This window comes from Rhipicephalus microplus, chromosome 3, assembly GCF_043290135.1.
Source record: "Rhipicephalus microplus isolate Deutch F79 chromosome 3, USDA_Rmic, whole genome shotgun sequence".
In the NCBI taxonomy this organism is placed as follows: Eukaryota; Metazoa; Arthropoda; class Arachnida; order Ixodida; family Ixodidae; genus Rhipicephalus; species Rhipicephalus microplus.
In genome coordinates this window covers 132,208,973-132,226,181 of record NC_134702.1, presented here as the reverse complement: position 1 = coordinate 132,226,181, position 17,209 = coordinate 132,208,973, and the positions used below count along the sequence as shown (strand labels likewise).

Below are 17,209 nucleotides of genomic sequence, written 5' to 3'. Positions count from 1 at the left end.
TGCCGGCCCTCCTGTAACCCAGCCTTCCTGCAACCGATTTCTTGCTTCTACATGGCTGGTGCGCGTGCCTCGGGTTACTCTTTTTCTCCTCGCGCACTGTCGCAGCGCTTCGACGCTCCACACGCGCTTCATGTCATTCCTTTGCCCATGACAACATGAAAGCAGGTTATGTAAAACTGTCCATAGCATCAAATAGACAGGATTCAGATTGGTGGGATAGATAGTGCTTATGCTTTCACATAGTTGCAAGTTATCAGGTTTAAGGTTTAGATGCCGGTGGCTAGTCAAAGGAAAACCTTTTGAATTTTTGTTCACCTGGGTGTTCTTGGAGTTGCTCGATGCTGTCGGTTTTAGATGATGAGCAACAGGCCGTTGAGCCTGGTGCCCCAGCCACATCTATTGTGTGGTTGACAAGTTTCCCCATGGGTCTAAGGTGACATGCACTCAGTTGCATCATCCCCAAAATGGCGATGCTACCGGCAGATGCGTCCAGTATCAGAAGAGTGAGATAATGCATGGTTGGGTGAAGTCGTGTGAGGACGTGCAAGCCACTTGCTTTAGCAACTGTAATTCCAAAGAATTATCAGTTGACATAACAGGAAAAGCTTCGCTCTCTTTCATGATCCTTCAAAAGCGGTTATTGCCAATTCTGCGGCTTCCAGCACCCTGTCAGTCAGAGCTGTGAGGTCATCAAGACGTTAGTCCGCAGCCGTTGTAAGAATCATGCCAACGCATGGAGGCACTGGAGAAACAATTGGCAGAGGGGAGAGCCGCCCATCTTAGACGTCTATTCTCCAAGGAACTGGCAATTGCCTCAGAGCAATTGTGATGGCTAGTGGTCCCCCAGGTTTTGCCCTGTCAGAAGCCGTTGTAGGCCCTTCAGCTAGGAGAGGGTGGTGTGAGGGATTAGTTCGCGTTTCTACACATCGTACGGCTGCTGGGCCGGAGGGGCTGAAATGGTGTCAGAAACCTCGGCTTCTGCTTCGGTTGGCTTTAGGGCTGAAGTGACGTGGTAGAATTTAGTTTTCTAAGACACATTTCTTGTTTTGATAAACTGGGCTTTGACTTGCATGAACCAAAGAGCATGTTCGTCAGATCCGAAACATGCAAGTTTGAGGGCAACTGCTGAAATGGCAGGATATTGCAGGGTTTTGTTGGGTATCTCCGTCTGCGTAGCATTGGTGGTCACCATCGCGATCCCTGTTGATGTTTCGGAAACAGAAGATGTACAGGATTTGTAAGGTTGGAAGCATTTGCCGTCATAACTCCAGGTCACCAAATATATAGAGGAATCATTCACAGAGTAAATAAACCGATTAACTCTTTATTCTAGGTATGCATGAACAAGTGGTATGAGGCTCCATGAGCTTGTCTCATCACTCACGAGCATCCAGTGTTTTTGTTTCTCGAGACTATGATTATTTTAGCCAAGCTCTCTTGCGCCAAACCACAGTCAGTCGTGGTTGCCAGACATTGGTGGCGAAGCCAGAACTAGTGATACCGAAGCTGTGTTCTCAGAGGCCCATTGTCACTCTGTAGCATTTCTGGCATGGATGTTTACAATCACTGGCTCCTCTTTAGTTTTTCACAAACCCTCTCTTTGGCTTGAACCCGGAATGGGGACCCCGTTTTAGACCAGTGTCACCGACTTCATGAGCCTGATGAATTTCGTTGCTACCTCACGTCTCTGGCTACAGTGCTAACTTATGGCCTGTTGTAAACTTTATGCTTTAGGTTTGGTGGTAGCAGGTTATGAAATTGCACTTGCCCTGATCCCTCAATAGCATTTATGTTTACCATAACCTTTTCCTTTAACCATTTCTCCTCGCTTTACTTTAGTTTATAGGCAAATTGTACTCTTACTTCCTCCATTTCATGTAATTTCTGATGGAATATTTTTGCAGGTGGCCTGTAGCACCTAAGCAAACAGGACTTTAATAAAATCATCAATATTGTCATTGAATAAACGAGTGATTACTCCAGCTGCCTTGCCCAAGTAAAAGTGCGAGTGAGGGCTTCGGCCATGACTCACGGGAAAACCATTGGTTCTAGGACATCCACTGTGTGTTCAACAAGAATAACCCATTTTCCTCTCTGAGCTTGTAAGGCCAAGTTAGCTCCGTCATTCTGAACAGTGTGCTGTTGCGACCGGCTTTTGCAGGCACAGGAGATTCGGGATAAAGATGTTGAGGCAGAGGGAAAGTGAACTTAAAAAAGGGTTTATTTACACTCTGTACAGGGCAAGTCCTTCGAATGAGCTGGTTGGCTCATTATAAAGGGTACATTTTCCTCATATTCTTAGACTGGAGAATGGGGCCAGATTGCACTGTTCAATCACATGTCACACACAACTTGAGATTGTGATGCCCACATATGCCCATGAAAACGTCCACAATTGAGGCATAGTCACTGCACTGTAATGTGGCAGCAACGTGGCTCTTCCTTCTCGCGTGAGTGCCAATGAGTGAGGGATTCCCTCGCACAGACGACAGGATGCGTCAAAAAGGGCTGCCGCAACAAAGTTTAAAGGGGTCAGCCGAACTGCTTCCTCAATTAGCAGGGCAACTAAGATGTTGCATCTGCGGAAACCATTGTGGTCGTCCCAGGGAGCTGTTTACGGTAAGTGACGGCACGGCATCTCGGTTTCCAGGTAGTAAGGCCAATACATGGCGGACATACCGTATTTACTCGATTCTACCACGCCCTCGATTGTAATGAGCACCTGTTTTCCATGACGAAAAACGAAAACAAAAGTAAAAAATTGATTGTAACGTGCACCCAGAGAAAGGAAAAAAAGTCCCTAAGAGTCAACCTTTGCACATTCAGAAGAACAAGTATTTGGGATTTAATGCACTGAAGTTTCGAAAGATAAAACACTGTCAAACAGCTAGCCCTCCCACTAAAACTGACCACTACAGCGGCATTATGAGTCGCGTAATGGGCCAGCCACTCGTTGCTGTCGGACAACTCCTTATCGCTGTCAATGGCCAAAAACATCTCGTTCTTAGTATCATTCATGGCGTTTTAGACGCCACATTTCTTGAATGCCTTGATGACCATGGCTGATGATATTGCACACCACGCATTAGTCGGCCATCAGCGAAGTCTTGCTGAGAGGCACACTTTATCCTTTTGCTTGGCATGCACGACCGCCCAAGCATAAAAGATGTGTTGGCAAGTTTCATAAAGGTTCAATGCGATGAATATGTTCCTCGGCATAATACGAAAGTATTAGCGATGCGAAAGCGTTTTGTTGTGCTTTACTAACTAGCTTTTAGCGCACCCAAGTTTCAATAGTGAAAAAGTTAATTTTAACAAAAGCGGCATGAAAATAATATATAAAAGTGCACCCCTACTTTCTCTCAGACACTCGCTTTAGTGCAAACTGCCAAACGCCTTTCGTACAACGCAGGGAACATGCAAAACGTTACAATGCATACACGCTCTTCTGGCTACACATGACTGCCAAAATATAGCGATGCCCGACGCACAGTGTCCCCCACGCCTAGCGCGAGCAGATCTTGGTGGAATGGCTGATTCGGTAAAATTCACTGGTGTAGCCAAGTAATGACACACCAGGCACATGCCTCAACACCCACAAACGTCTATTCACCATAGGGTGTCTGGCTTAACGTCGCAAAAGTCAATACTTCTCTGCTCCCCACTCTCGTGTCGAACGCGTACGACGCGAGTAAATATTTTTGGCCATACGTCAAAAAACAGATTAATTTTTATAATTGAAAAGACCCCTCATTAATCAAGGCAGCATGCACGCTTGGTTCTTGTCTAAAATTTCGTGGCGTACCAATGTTTATGAACCAGCTCCAATTTCCCCCACGTGTGAATGTCGACACCTTGCCTTCTGGGGGTGACCGAGGCCTGGCTTTCGACGTCTCATTTTCCTTGAGAGCCTGGAGGCTCGAATAAGTATGGTGACGCTGCATAGTCTTGAGCTCGGTCGAAATGAGCCACAACGACATTATTCTTGGCACTCGAGTGCAATGTTATCAATCGCCTCCTGTCTCTTCACAACAGAGCTGCGGTGTGGACGACCAAGGCAGGTTTAGAGTGACATAAAGGAGAAAGTGACAAATCGGGTTCGCTTGGGGTTTTGAGAAACGTGCTGTGTGACCGCAGCTGCCGATTTTTTACAAAAACAATATTTATGCTCGCTTGCGAGAAGTTTCACGTTGTTTTTCGGATTCGGCAGTGTAAGAACAGTGATTTAGGTACATGATGTCGAGTCACCTTTTAGTCACCACGTTCACATTTGTGAACGGGAACTTGAAAGCCGTATCATAGGCCGCCGGTTTCTTCGAATGGCTCGAAACTCCGTGTCCACATTTGTGCAAGCTTCCTGAGTGGGCAGTTAGGGGGTCATTTAATTTTATTGTGCTCTGTATTGCTCCAGAGGATCATTTGCTGAAGACACTACCATGTTCAACGATCGTTCGACGTGCCCGTCTTTAGGACCATGTAAAGTATTTTTTGCTTCTTCAAAATGAATAGAATAAAAAAAAACTATGTGTGCATGCATTTTGGGCCTAACAGTTAATTTGTTTTATGCAAGTACTGAAGCTGGCTGGTAGCCGAATAATTAAATACTTAGCTGCACATCGATTACCTAAGTTAGTAAAACTCGGTCAAAATAACACATTCATTCATTTTCTTTCTCAGAATTTAATACTGAGTGCCTTAGCATTGTGCCAGGCGAATTTGACAAGTTTTTGACAATGGCATGGTAACGCGTGTCTGAAGGGGCACTCAAATGTCATTTTCTTTAAAAAGGGCTTCAGCTTCCCTTTAAAGAAGTTGCACTTACGCCCAAAGAGGGACTTATTAATTATAAAGTCTCTTGCGAATTGGCAGTAAGGCTTTTTGTTGTCCTGCCGTACTCGCTCGAGTGTTGTTTCAGAAAAAAGCAGAACTCTGCTTACCCATCTGAACTAATACTGCCAAGGCCAAGTACACTAAAGGTTTGCGTTAAGTTGTCTTTTGAAGCACAGAATAGTTTCACATACTTACCAATTACTGAATTCTGAAGGGCTAAGGTCTTTTTGGCAAGATGTCCTTTACCAGACTTGCATTTAGGCCCAAAGAGAGACTTAACTCACCGTCGTCTCGTCCGCTCGTCTATCAGCTCTGCGCAGAAGCAGTCGCGAGCTCAGAAAGCTACGCTACCAAACGGCTGGTGACCTTCCCGGCGGAGTTCGAAGCAGTGGCGCCTTCGGGACCATGTTAGCGTCGCCCCGGCTCTCGTAACATTAGTGGCAATGGCGAGATCCGTGGCACCCTTCGTAACGTCGCCCTTCATAACGTTAATAATTTGCCTAGACTTTCAGAGCTGATAATTGAACTCATTTTCGGCTGAGGTTTTCGTTGACCCAGGGACAAGCCTAATCAAATTAGGTGTCCGCGGGAATGCTTGATCGCACAATATCAATGCAGACACAACAGAACTGTTGGCAGAGAGAGAACAAACCTTATTGAGAGTCCTGGAGGAGCTTGCGCACCCCCTTACGGGGGCCTGCCCAGTGGCTCCGCCCATGTGGTGACTGAGAGTCGGAGTTCATCAGGCACCTTTTGGGCCTGCTAGGCGGCCTGATGTTGAAGGGCCCTGTCAGGGCTCCTTAGGTGGTTGATCCAGTCGTCTTCGGTGCCAGAAGACCTGAAGCAAGCGTTAAGCGCAGGACACTGCCACAGCATGTGATATGGCACGCTTTGGGGGCTGACGTTTAGGGTATTCTGGCCTTAAATCTTGAAGGTATTTGCTGCAGATATAAGGGCTGGGCTAACTGTGCGCTTGGAGCAGTCTAAGCATTAATTGTTGTTTCTTATTTGAGGTGAGGGGTGGGGAATTCTTTTATAGATAACCTATAGTGTGAGCAAATCTCGTGATAGGTGAAGAGTTGCTCCAGGTGCATGTTGAGGTCCCCGGCCGGTGAGCCAGCCTGTATCCCCATGCCGTGCGTAAGATCTCGCACGAGGTTATGGGCCAGCTCATTACTGTTGGGGACTCCTAGTTGAACGTAGAGGTTTTTGTACCCCGCGAATCAATGGATGTGCGTGTCTTTGTTTATTTGAGTGTGTGCTAGAAGGCTTAAAGCCACCTGGCATAGTTTACCGTGGCGGTATGCCAGCGCAGCGGGCTTGGAGTCCATAAAATTGTGTCGCCCTGAGCGAGGGCTAGAGCAAGGGTAATGGCCACTTGTTCGGCTTCGCAGGAGCTCATTGTTTTTATATTAAGAGCATTGAGGGCTGTCTCTTCGGGGGCGACCGCTGCAGCCGCAAAGTACTGTTTGTCTGCATATTTAGCGATGTCTACAAAAAGCGTGTCTGCCGTGGGTAGAGTGGCTGCTTTTAGTACGGCTTGAGCGCATGCCCTTCTTTGAGTTCGATAATGCACCGGGTGCAAGTTTCTGGGAAAGGGTAGTACAGAGATTTTAGTGCGAAGATCTTGCGGTAATGGTGTTCGATTTTTGGCTTTAGTTGGGATAGAAGACTTATGTGTGAGAGTTACCGGCCTGCTGCTGTCCTGGACAGGCGCATGAGCGAGAACATTCATTGCGCTTTTGTGGTTTCTTTAATCGTGTTATGTAACCCGAGCGCTAGCAGGCTCTGTCTGCTTGTCTTCATGGGTAGACCAAGTACTCGTTTTGTGCATTTTCAAAAGAGGTTGTCAAATTTCAAGCTGTTCATTGTAGAGATGTGTATGATTGGTTTGCCGTTATTGCGGCCATGTTGTGGTGGCAGAAGGAACAACTCGCACTTAGATATCGAGAGTCAGATACCCATGGGATTTAAAATATATTCTACTGTATTGACTGCATCCTGAAGGCTTGCTTGGATTTCTCCGTCGCTGCCTCCAGTGCGCCAAATAGTAGTATCGTCGGCCTAAAACGTGTGTTCTACGCCTTCGATGTGTTTCAGCATTTTTAAAATTTTTCGGAGGGCTAAATTGAAAAGAAAAGATAAGAGCACCGACCCTTGTGGAGTGCCGTGCGTGCCTAAGTCGTAGGTGTGTGAGATGAGGTCTTCAGCTTTAAGTGTGGTCGTTCTGGCCCTCAAAAATGAGCGGACGTATTCGTAAAATTGGCAGCCTAATCCTGCTTCTTGAATCTCGTGGAGCATATCAGTGTAGTTTACAGTATCTAAAGCTTTCGCTAAATTAAGAATTAGGCCAGTGTTCACAAACCAAGCTCAACCTTACCTCGAGTTTTCGTAATCAGTTTTAAGCCGGTATTGCACTTTCTGAACAAAGTAGGCTGGTATACATGAACCAGCCTCGTTATATTTTACCCTATTACCATTTCTGTGCCCTTATAAGACACGTAAAGAGTACAGAAACTTGAGGTAAAGGAGAGTAAATACCAAGGTCGTTTGTGAATATGGGCCTTAGAATTGCGTTAAGGTCTTTGCTCCTTGCTTTAAGGAGCGTCTTCTGCAGCATGAGTAGTACATCCTGCGTGGCCATAGCCAGCCTGAACCGGACTTGATTGAGTGGGCAGAGGTGTATTTGCTTTGCATGACTTGTGACTCGGCGGAGAATGACGTGCTCCATGACGTTACCCACACAAGATGCAAGGGAGATGGGTCGTAGAGAGTCGAGCTCTAAGGGTTCGTTGGCTTGAGAATGAGAATGACGGTCACGGTCCTCTATTCTGGCAGGATGACCCCTTTCTCCTAAACCTCCTTTATGTGGGTGGCTAGTGATTCAATGTCATTATCAGCCAGTTTGCGGAGCAGCTTGTTGGTGACTCCGTCAGGACCCGGGGCTGACTCATTTATTCACAATACCTTACAGGCTCCTAATTGGAGCATTGTGTAAGGGGTGCGATACATGGTAAAACATGACTTGGGATAAATATAAAAAAAAGATGAAATCAGAATGGTACAACCTGGAAAGTGCACTGTGATGTAAATGACTGCCAGAAAAGCAAGAGTAACACCCCAGTAGAAAAACTAAACAAATGAAGTGTGTGCACGAAACGCAAACTTAATTAACATGAACAGTCAGTGATTGTAAAATAAAGAAAATTTTGGCAGCGTTTACAATACTACAATGCAACATAATACAACGTTGAACAATTTGAAACATGAGATAACACATCTAGAGAGAATGAACAAGAAATAACTACATAAGCATGAAATTTTCGAGTAGCCGGTAGTGAAAGGCTTTGCTATTTGTGATCGAAGTGATGTCACCAGGGAGATCAATCCAAAGGTAGATGGCGTGTCGCAGCGCAAAACAATTAAACGCCTTTGTGTTACCGAAGATGCGCTCGAAACTGCCACGCTTATGGGGCCGCCCAGACATGCGCAGTGGGGTTTTCAATGAGACAGAATGAGGCCTGGTGTTTTTAAGATATCTATGATGCAGGCATAAAAGGGAAACACACTGGCGAACCTGAAGAGGATGCAGCAAAAGTTCGAGTTTTATTTTAGTGATACTGGATTTTCTTTCGTAATTTCCGGTTATAAAACGAGTGGCACGCTTTTGAACAAGCTCTAAGTTAGTAATTAAGTAGTCTTGATAAGGGGACCAAATAGACGACGCGAATTCCACTGCGGGCAAATGAAGGTAAGGCACGCTAACTTGCGAATGTTGGGTGGTGATTTACGGAGGTTACGACAAGTGTATCCAAGCGTTTGCGATGCTTTAGCACAGAGAGCGGTAATGTAAGGGCACCATGAAAGATTGTGAGTCAAGTTTATCCCTAGATACTTGAATGACTGAACACGAGATATGACAGAGCTGTTAATGATGTAGGAAAAATCAGAGTTCGATTGTTTGCGGGTGAAAGAAATGAGTTTACATTTTCCGGAGTTCAATACCATGAGCCAGTTTTGACACCACATATTTATAAGGTTAATGACACTTTGCAGGATGTGGTGATACTCAGGAAATGTTATTTTTCTATAAATGATACATTCATCAGCGAACAACCTAATGCTTGAGGAAATATTGTTGGGCAGGTCATTAATGTAAATAAGGAAGAGTAAAGGGCCTTGAACGCTACCCTGAGGGACTCCGGAAGTTACATCAGCTAAAGGAGAAACACAGTTTTTAATTATGGTGAATTGTTGGCGAGATGATAAGAAATTTCTAATCCAAGATAAGCTAGCAGAGTCCAGTCCGAGGGAATTTAGTTTGGAAAACAATTAACAATGGGCGACCTGGTCAAAAGCTTTGAAAAAGTCAAGAAAAATGCTATCGGTTTGTAGATTGTTGTCCATGTTAAAGTGCAAGTCAGTAGTAAGTTCAAACAATTGCGTATCACATGACATATTTTTACGAAATTCATGTTGATTTATAAAAAAGAAATCATTAGTCTCCAAGTGGCACTAGATGTGCGATGCAGTTATGTGCTCTAGCATTTTACAAGAAATGCAAGTTAGGGAAAATGGGGCGGTAGTTGTCTGGTTGATTTTTCTTTCTAGCTTTGAATACCGAAATAACCCTGGCAATCTTCCAGTCTTTAGGTAGTTGTCCGGTCGACAGTGATTGATTAAATATTCTGCATAGTATTTCATCAGAAAGCAGTAGGGTATTTTTCAATATCTTAGCGTTTAAATTATCTATACCCGCCGATTGATAGTTTAAGGTTATTTATGAGACGCGCAACTCCATCCTCAGTGACCGTTATTGGTGTCATGTAAGGGTAACCTACATCTGGAACATAAGGCACATTTAGGTGATCTTCTTTAGTAAATACTGACGAGAAAAATTTGTTGAACTCGTGCGGGCATTGCTCATCTGTTAGTGGTGTGTTGTCGTCATTGAAAAGACAGATTTGTCGCGATTCATTTCCAGGAGATATGGTTTGCCAAAACTTTCGTGGTTTTGACTGCAAGAGGGAGGGTAGGTCATGTGAGCAGTGCTTGTTTTTGGCGGAACTTATAACTGATGAATATTCTTTCAGGCATGTATTGTACCTTTCCCAGGAAGACACGCTGGATGAATGTTTGGCTGCATGTAGAACCGCTTCTTTTTATTTCGCAATTTGCGCAGTGATGAACTAAACCAGTGATTTTTGTTATCGTGAGCAATAGAGATAAGAGGCACATACTTGTCCACCAACTCTGACATTTTGTCCTTAAATGCAAGCCAATTTTCAGCCACAGACTAAAGAGAAAGATTGTATAAGATTGATGGAAGAAGGCCGCTAATTCATTGTTCATCCCTTTGTAGTCCGCTCTATTGTAGTTACGAATGAACTTCGTAGCCATGGAACCTATGTTTGGTACCAGTTTGTGGATGGCGAGTTGCAGGAGAGTGTGGTCACTAAAACCATCATAGTATTCAATTGTGTCTATCGTATCAAGGGCAGTGGTTAGCACCAAATCTAGAATATTAGTACCACGTGTGGGTTTATTTACTACCTGTGAAAAGTTGAAATCCAACGAAAGGTTAATGAGATCAGTTGAAGTTTGGTAGGGTGATGATAAAGTGGGCCAGTCGATATTGGGTAAATTAAATTCATCAAAAAGGTACACACGATCCGTAGGACATCTCTTGATTGCGGCCGATTGATTGCGGCCTATTAGTATGTTCTTGGTGTGAGCCCTACATGCTGCCCATATTATTTCCAGATCAGAGAATGTATCGATTATGAATGATGCAATGTCATTCTTAATGGCCAGCAGTACCCCTCGATCTCTCCTTTGTGTGCGGTCACGCCTATAAATGGTGTAGTTTTTATCACACAGCAATTCCTTGTCCCTGATATTAGGGCACAACCAAGTCTCTGTAAGTGCTATGACCTTTGGACAGCAGTCATCAAGGAAGGATGAAACTGGGTCGCATTTCGGTAGAAGACTTCTGATGTTAGTGAATAAAACTGATAGCAGAAAAGTGGAGGTGGGTTGCGATGGTTCACTACGACCACACTTATTCCTTTTGCTCTCTAGTTATCGTGAAGATAAAACAACAGAGTTCGAGGAGGAGTCAAAAACACAGGTCTCTCTATCTATTTGGAGCTTATCAATCGATAATCTATAAGGTTTAGCCTTTCTTCTGGCATATTCCAGCAATTTCCTTCTTGTTTGACGTTTTGAGGGTGAAAAGTCTTCGCTTATTTCAAATTTTGACCCTTTTAGTTTGCGGGCGGAAGCCAGAATGTTTTGCTTGTCCTTGAAGGCGGTCATCTTTGCTATTATAGACCAACATTTGTTTGAAGCAAAGCGACCTAATCTATGTACCCTATCAAATTCTGAACCAGTCATTGTGATGTCAAGATTTTTGGAACAGAAAGATATGATGTTTAGTTCCGTCGTCGTCCAATCTTCCTTCTCATCATCTTCAATGCCAAAAAAAAAAGTATATTGGAACGTCACATTCAGTTTTTGGTATCTTCGCACCGTGACATTATGCTTTTTAGTTGATTGACGATGTCGGAAACATTTGAAGCGTTTGTTTCACTAGGAGCAACCGGAGAGTAGGCCGCTTCCAGTGTCCCGACCCTTTCATTTAAACTCTTGATTTCAAGGTCAGTCGCAATCTGTTTTTCTTTTACGCCCTGAAGTTCCCGCAGTATAGCGTTCTGACCTTCCTCGATTCTGTGAACTGTCGCTAGAACCGAAGCCAGGGAGCGCGGCAGATCGGCAATAGCGGGACTTGGGTTCTGCTGTACCTCTCCAGGGACTAAAAGTAGCAGGTCAACTATACTAGAATACGTCAAGGCAGGAAGGAACAACAATTTCTTAGTGACGTCAAAAATATGAGGTGGGCACGACATCGCAATGAAACAACGGTCAGTGGTCCTAACGCTATAGGCATGATTCAAATAACTAACCTGCGTTAGCAGTACCAGTAAGTGAACCATCGTGGCAGCGGTGTTGTGCCCAACTGCGAGGGTCAGAGGTAGGTGGTTATATCCCACGTCCTTATCTTCGATGATGATCGTTGTCGACCCACGTGACGAAGCCTGATCACAAAGACCAGCAGTGCCAAGCGAGATAATGCCCACTGAGGCAGACAGTGTCGACCCGTACAGCTGAGTGCAGGAATGGCGCACTGAAAGCCATGATCCAGATCCGAGAAGGAATGCAACCTGCGTTAACAGTCCCGGTAAGTGAACCATCGTGCAGCGGTGTCGTGCCACTTTGTGTGGAGCTTTACTATTACCGCGCGTATTTATGCTTGGTTGTGTGCACAGATACTGGGTTATTGCAGCATATAAAATCTGTGCATTTGCCAGTTGCTGCCCTTGCACTTTGTGTAAAAGTCTATCGAGGGTTAGTCGTTGCTCTGACTTGGTGGGCTTGTCTCCGAGTAGGTGCTTGAGAAAGTCCTATTGGAGTTTTTTTCTCATATGTGCATCGAGCGAATTACATACCTCATTCCACTGTTGGCGTACTAGTATCTGACTGTACTGTTCTGTTCGTCAGTTGAGCAGTACAATACGTTTTCGTAGCCTACGATTAAGTTTTTGCATTTGTCATCTGTCCTGAAGACTTTTTTGAACCTCGAGGAGATGTGCAAGGTGGCTCTCCGTGTGGTTGATGTTGCGTGTTGTAGAGAAATTTTGGTAACTTGTTCTACGTCCTCCTGTTATAGTCTCGTAAAGATTTCAGTGAAGGAAGAGTAATGGATGGTGTCTCTTTTGCGTATTTGCCTAAACAAGTTCCAGTCGACTATTTTAAAGTGTCTGGGCGCATACCTTGGCTAAAGTAGTTGAGCACACGTCTTATCGGAGGCCTACTTGGCCGCAGTTGCTGCAGGCGTCGGTTTGACGCTTGTACAACGTGCAGCGGTAGACGACTTGGCCAGAGTAGACGTAGTTGGACACTTTCAGCCCGTTGAAGATCAGAATCACCATTGCAGGTTCTTGATGTGGCGTGCTCCCAGTAGGCTTGAGTTGCACAGTTGCATTATCATGCCGTTGAGTGCAGCGTCGTCAAAGTCCGTGCTGACGCTGCGAATCACACCTCTGCTCGTTATGCTGGCAGGTGAAAGGTAGGCTGTGACTGGGTGTCTCTGTTCGGTGAGAATGATCTCAGTTACTCGACTGTACACTGCTGCATTAGTAGCGCTGGGTGTGCTGACGACATTTTTGTCATCAGCAAAAAGGGTAAAAGCGCAAGAGCGCTCGCACGAGCGGGTAATGCCGCAAGAGCGTTCGCAGAGAACAAATGAGTCGGCCCATTCCTATTGCCTGGAAAGTGCATAAGATAACATCTCTGGTGTGTTAAAACTGCCGTCGAGTGTTCAAAGTAAACCAACCGTCTTGAACAAGTGTGAAACAACGTGGGGCAGGGGGGAGGGATCGCTTGAGTGGCAATAACCCAAGTAGCACAAATACATTATAATAATGTTACTTTTACGTTCAGCTTTAATGTTGAAACAATATTGTTAATGTCATCGAAACTAAATGTTCTGCTAACGTTCTGAATAAACGTTGAAATAACATTATCTTAAACATAATGTAAACATTAATAAAACGTTATAACGTTTGCATAACGTTAAGCAAAACGTAACAGTGACGTTACAAGTTACACTCCTGTAACATTTATAAAACATTAAGAATTATTGTAAATTATGCTCATGCAACGCTGAAAACAGGCCCAATGTCAGAAGTCTTTTTAACTGAAAAGACAAACTTGTGAATCATAGCTGAAGCACATGTTCAACATGCAGTAGGGTATTCTAAAGTACAATAAATTTTTTATGGAACGCATGTGTGTTAGCGGCTTGTATATATATATATATATATGTATGGACCGAACCAGACTGATTTGAAGCACTCTAATCAGCAGTTTCAACGACTTTCTACATTTTGCAGCTGTTTGGCAGCATTAACTCATCTCAACTGCATGTCTTGATTGCAAATATACTTTATTGCATGATGCCCTTATATACTTTATTCCTCGATGCTCATCCAAGGCTTGGCTATCATCAATAAGCAGGCCGCGGCAATTTGTTTTGCAAAAACAAGAAATATTCAGGAATTACTGCAGATAATAAACAAACAAAATACCTTTAGTAGCAGCATAAACATTACAGATGCTTTTTATAGGACAATGAAAACCATTCACCCCCACTGCACAATTAATGCACGTAGATAGATAGATATGTAGGGCTTGACGTCCCAAAACCACCATATGATTATGAGAGATGCTGTAGTGGAAAGCTTCGGAAATTTTGACCACCTGGGGTTCTTCAACGTGCACCCAAATCTGAGCACACGGGTCTACAACATTTCCGCCTCCATCGGAAATGCAGCCGCCGCAGCCGGGATATGATTATGAGAGATGCTGTAGTGGAAAGCTTCGGAAATTTTGACCACCTGGGGTTCTTCAACGTGCACCCAAATCTGAGCACACGGGTCTACAACATTTCCGCCTCCATCGGAAATGCAGCCGCCGCAGCCGGGATGCGAACCCGCGACCTGCGGGCCAGCAGCCGAGTACCTTAGTCACTTGACCACCGCGGCGGGGCAAAATTAATGCACGTAGCCTTGTAAGTGCTCTGTAAAGTACTTGTTCGCAGCAGCTGTTTAAAAACTCGAATTTCATCCAACCACCAATAATGTTCACTGTCAGCACTGCCTTGCAATAGTGCTACCTTCCTGGTCTACATCACACATCACATTTGATAGTGCCATGGTGGTCCCTCGATGGTATATGCTGTCACTTGCTGCCTGCTTGCACTTGACCGCACTTCCAAATTTAAAGCTTTTGACTTATACTGAATCACTGAATGAAAGCAGATACCTTGCAGCGCTGCGGGAGCTACGCAGAATACACTGGCAGTAGACTTGTGCAGTATATACAATATAGTTCCGGGCAAAGCTGTTTCATTAAGCATATACAAGGGTTTTAGCTGTGCTTCTTGCATGAGACGCTACAGCTATAAAAGTATGTTTGGCATGTACTGGGCAAACTCTGAATTACTGTAGCCATTACCAGCTGGTAATCGCAATACTAACCAAGATGACCTACAGCAGCATGGCAGCCCCCATACAACCCAGACCATCTGCTTTCATTCAAATTTGTGCTTTTTACTGGCACTCTACCCAGACAGAAAAAAATAAGCGGTATAACCTGTCATCACTTAGTCTCATCTAAACCTGAAGACAAGGCATCGGGTATCTTTGGCGGGGGAAAAATACTGTCATCTAAAAACCCAGGGATCCAGCTGTACGCAATAAATAAAGCTGGTGTAGCCAACGTGCTTAGTAAGAACCCTATGTGCACATAACTACCGCACTGACCAAAACACATCTACCAACCTTGTACGTTTACCTTAAAGCGAAAAATTGCAGCACAACCACTCGAAGACTGCTTCCCATAAAACTGATTACCACAAGCTGTTTTTATGTGCTGCATTTTTTCTTCTTTTGATTCAAAAACAGAACATAACTAAGCTCGTATTATATATATATATATATATATATATATATATATATATATATATATATATAAGGGAAAGAAGTGTATACCTAAGGGCTCGTTTTTCCGTGTTTTTAACACAATAATAATGAGATATAACAGACAGTAATGCCAAGGAATGTACAGGGGAAGTTATTAACATTAATGGAATGTAAATAAGAAGAAAGAAAAGTGGATGAAAAAATTACCAACTGTAAGCAGGAATCGAACCTACGACCTTCGAATTACGCGTTCGATGCTCTTCGGCATCGAACGATGCATCGAACGCGTAATTCGAAGGTCGTAGGTTCGATTCCTGCTTACAGTTGGTAATTTTTTCATCCACTTTTCTTTCTTCTTATTTACATTCCATTAATGTTAATAACTTCCCCTGTACATTCCTTGGCATTACTGTCTGTTATATCTCATATATATATATATATATATATATATATATATATATATATATATATATATATATATATATATATATATATATATATATATAAACTCCGAGAATAGTGCAGTATAGAAAACAAAACAATAAAATATTTATTTAATCCTAACAGTTTCGTCTGGTGGACCAGCCTTCTTCGGAGGATCTAAGTGAAATGGTAAAAGTTCCCGTAGCAGAGGGTCACCCTCACAGTTTGAAGACCCCCCCCCCCCAAAAAAAAAAGACAACAAGAAGCAGAAGGACTGGAACTAGAAACGAGCGACGGAGAGCCGCCGGGTAATTCTGGCATTGTTACTGGGTATAGGTAAGACGCGCCGCCAGCGGAGGCGACCAAGAAAAACGGAAAAATGTGAAACATCCCTACTGAAAATTCCTTCAGATAGGACCCGTATCATACGATGTTATTGGATACAGGTGATACAGGGATTACGGGCCATATGGGGGATACAGGGATTACGGGCATATGGGGTATATGGGCCATATAGGAGTTATAGGGTTTGTGGGTAATGTAGGTGATAGGGGTCCGATGAATTTTCCGGTTCCTCCTGAAAATCATAATATAGTGCAAAAAAGAGAGAACGGTCACACAAAAGCACACACCATATAATTTTAAGCAAGCATAAACTAGCCCAAAAACAGTCCTTCTGCAGAACAACCCCGGTTACTTTGGGCAAGTAGTAAGGGTCATAAGCAATGTTTGCCTAAGCATGGTAATAAGGCTATACCAGTTTATAAAGTGTAAAAAATATGAACATGCTACAATGGGCAATTTAATGGTGCTTCGAAAGTGCAGTAGACTAAACGGGTGGAAGTGTTGTATGTAGTGTAGTGTCGAGACATTTGAGAAAAACAAGACAAATATTTTTGCACCCTCGAATTTATTTATATGATCAAACATTTTGCAAGGAAGTGTGTTTATCTTTCTCAGCCTGCTAGGTGCATGCATATCTTCTGGCTGATTCACAAATTCTACAAAACCATTTGCACAGTAATGGGCAAATACATGTAGCGCTTACTAAATACTTTACTTATTTGTTTAATTGTAAGTTATAACATAAAGCAAAATATTATAAAGAGTACTAACACAAAATTTTGTGGCTAATAATATAGTCTGCGACATCGATTCCCTTGAACATGCGTATATCTACAAATTGCATGAACAAATATAGCCCAGACGGCCAATTATATGAATATTAAAGTTTGCGTGCCCGATCGAGTGCTATATGCCACATCTCGCATCATTGAATCACCGAAAGTGACCTGAAGCTGAGTCCCAACTTCCAGGTGCCACCATTGTTGCCGAGCTCAGAGTTGGCACAGCTACATTATTGACATCATAGTCGTTGTTGCCTTTTGGCCACACTTGTGCTAGCAGGCTAC

General features: G+C 43.8%; 1 protein-coding gene across 6 annotated transcripts in view; it reads left to right on the top strand.

Moving 5' to 3' along the window:
- LOC119185884 (uncharacterized) overlaps window positions 1-17,209 on the top strand; it is a 188,195-nt gene that overhangs the window by 96,383 nt on the left and 74,603 nt on the right. The gene's annotated exons all lie outside the window — the stretch shown is intronic.